Below are 3,059 nucleotides of genomic sequence, written 5' to 3'. Positions count from 1 at the left end.
TGTACTGTTGTGCGCCCTTCCAAAACTGCGCTGAGGTGGCAATGCAAATGCTTTGATGTGCACCATAAAATGTTCAAATAAGGCAATCCTCACTTTGATCAGCAAAGCCCTTGCCTTGTCCTCGCACTCAACGCAAACAAACTTGGGAAAAGGCAGAAGGGGGCGAGTTGTAGTTCTGCGGTCAGAATAATTGATTCCGTTGCTGTCAAAGTTTTGGACGGGGAAAACAACGCGGCCGTTGGGTTGAGTAAGTCGTGCCTCGGTCAACAAGAGCCTCCCACCCAAATGGTCGGGTAGGGAGGTCACATCACCCGACGCCACCGCCCACCAACCCTGTCCGCGGCGTTGGAGTCGGACTCCGCATGGCGTCCTTGATTCTCGTGACGCTGATGGTGTTAACGCCCGAAGTATCGCTAGAAGTGTCGCCTGCACTTGTGGCGCTTCTCCCCGACGCAGAACAGGGCGCGATGGAGGCGAAAAGCGCCGTTCCCTTGCTTCTGCCGCACCTCGAGGTGGGCGTCAGAGCGTAGCGCTTGGCTTATCGTGGCGCTTTCTGCTGCTGCTGCTCGGGTCGGATTCATGATGAGTGTTCCTGGCGCTCATACAGGCCAGCTCCGTTGAAGACCATGTGGCCCTCCTCGTCGTTGTGGGGGAGGCTGGGTGGCTCGACGCGTTCCTCGAGGATCTGCCTCCTGTCGCCCTCGTCCTAAGTCTACGCGGCGACAGCGCAGAGGTCTCCGCAAAGTCTGGATTAGATACCGGGAGGCCCACTTAACCCGTCTTTTTGGATGGGTAGGCAGACGGTTCCACACCTGTGGACCGCCTTCGGCACCACGAACTGAACGATTCCTACTTGTACTGCTGCTGATGTCCAAGGTGGACCAATCCGTGAAACCGTTAGCAGCCTCGCGAATGACCAGAACGTAATATCGCGGTTAAATCTGCAATTTGCGGTGGTCTGTGGCGGTAGCGGTTCTGCCTACCCACTCAATAGAACATGGAGTAAGTGTTGCACCCATTATACCAGGTGTCTGATTAACCCCGCTCACTTTAGCTAGCAGTTATTCTGTACCGTGTGGTGGTTACGACCTAACAGTAGTGCGAGTTTTCATACCCTAGGAGTCATGGTACGGATGGAGCGAGTTGGCAAACCCGCATCCCGCATAGTGTTGTGAAGTAGCCCTGATGTTTGGTATCGCGTGCAGGCAAATAGCAAGTTGTCTACCCAATTAATCGGCCACCTGGTAAACTTCAAATGGGGCCATAAATCGCTCTACTAATCATTTTGCTCACCTTGAGACAGTGGGCAGACGATTGGGATCTGACTACGGTGCCACTGGCCACTGGCATTATCCTGGTGGCCGAAGACAATGCGAGGGCCTTGTCCACCACAATACTTAGGTTGAATTGGAACGAGGTGGTCCGTACCCTCTTCTGGACCTCGACCACGCAAGCCGCCCTGGAGAAGGACCTCAAACTGCTCATGAAGGACGCAAGCAAAGTCCTCCTGGAAACGCGCCTCGCCGTGTCCATCTCCAACGGCACCACCGTGCTCCACGAGGTGCCATTCGAGCGTGCGTGTACTTGGTCCGATCGACCAACACAACTAGACGTCTGGTCCTCTGGCAGGTCAGGGCGGTGTGTGGAACCTTGGCGAAGCTCTGCCTTACCTCGATCTGTACTCCGTTTCGATTGTGCGTCTGCAGCAGGTGGTGGCGGGGCGGAGGCGCTCTGTTCGAGCCGCCTTGCTTCACCTGGCGGCCGCCCCCATCGCCCGGGCCACCTGAGCTTCAGATCGACTTCACCCCGTCGCTCACCATGCGCTACGTCGCCGACAAGTGAGCGACCCCCTACTCCCCTTCCCCCACCTATCGGCCCGCGCACTTCTCTAACCGTCTGCGTACCGACAGGATTCTGGCCACCATGTCGAACCCCGACAAGCTGCCGCACCGGAAGCATGAGCTGTCGCTGGACTGCGAGGACCACTGGGTTCTGCGCGCGCGCTCCTGCAGCCTGGACGCGCTGGTGAGCCCCCTGCCGGTGCGCAACACCCTGCACCAGGGGATGGCCGTTTTCTCCTGGGCCATGTCCCACCCCCACGTGGTGGTGCCGGCCGCCCTCGGTCGCTCTCCTCACGGCGTGTTGTTCGCTCTCACGCACGAGTTCTCCGCCGGTACGTGCTTATTCCTTGCGCCCTTGTTATGGTGCGCAAGGAGCTCACCTCGATGCCTACAGGTGTCTGGAACCTCCTGGTGCTGTCGCTGCTTGCCGTGGCCGCGACGCTCTACGTCATCCGCGGCGGGCCGTTGGAGGTCGTGCTGCTGCAGGCGCTGTCCCCGACGCTGGCCCAGTGCACGCGGGTGCGCGATCGGAGGTGCGTGGGGCGCGGCGCGGCGGGGCGGGGCGGGGCGGATGGGCTGGAAGCCCGCCTCGCACCTCGCCCCGCAGCGCCAGCTAATCGTTGCCCACACTCACCCTTAGGGACTCGCTGCGGCTGCTGCTGGGCTGTTGGATGCTCGTGTCCACGGTCCTCCTCGCCGCCTACAACGGCAAGCTGCTGAGCGAGCTGACCGTGGCCCACCCACCAGCGGAGATGGACCTGTTTCAGCTTGCTGAGAGCGACCTCCGGATCTTCATGACGGACAGGTGCTGGCGGCATCCCCGGGCAACTCCATCAACCCCACTCCCACTCTCACCCCTCTCTCCCGGCTCTGCCTTGCAGCTTCTACCTCGATTTTTACGGCGAAGTCGAACCGCTGAAGCGGCGTCGTGGCCGCGGAGTGTACTACAGGCCGCACTTCAACTACACCTCCCGACTGCCGAGCTTCGCCGAGGGGCGCAAGTCGGCACTCCTCATGAGCCACGAATGGAAGGTGCAAGTCGATCCCTGGACTCAGGAGCCCAACAGGAAGCTACACATGTTCAAGCTGCCCAACCCCTACGCGACCTCCTTGTTCATCACCAGCAAGGGCTCTCCGCTCGAACGCCCCATCAGGTAAGTGTCGTTGCCGCGGGCTCTGTCCAGGACTTACCGGGACTGACCCGCAGCCTCACCGTGC

The sequence above is a fragment of the Frankliniella occidentalis genome, unplaced genomic scaffold (genome assembly GCF_000697945.3).
Source record: "Frankliniella occidentalis isolate FOCC.00 unplaced genomic scaffold, Focc_3.1 Scaffold240, whole genome shotgun sequence".
Taxonomy (NCBI): Eukaryota; Metazoa; Arthropoda; class Insecta; order Thysanoptera; family Thripidae; genus Frankliniella; species Frankliniella occidentalis.
This window is presented reverse-complemented; position numbering follows the sequence as displayed.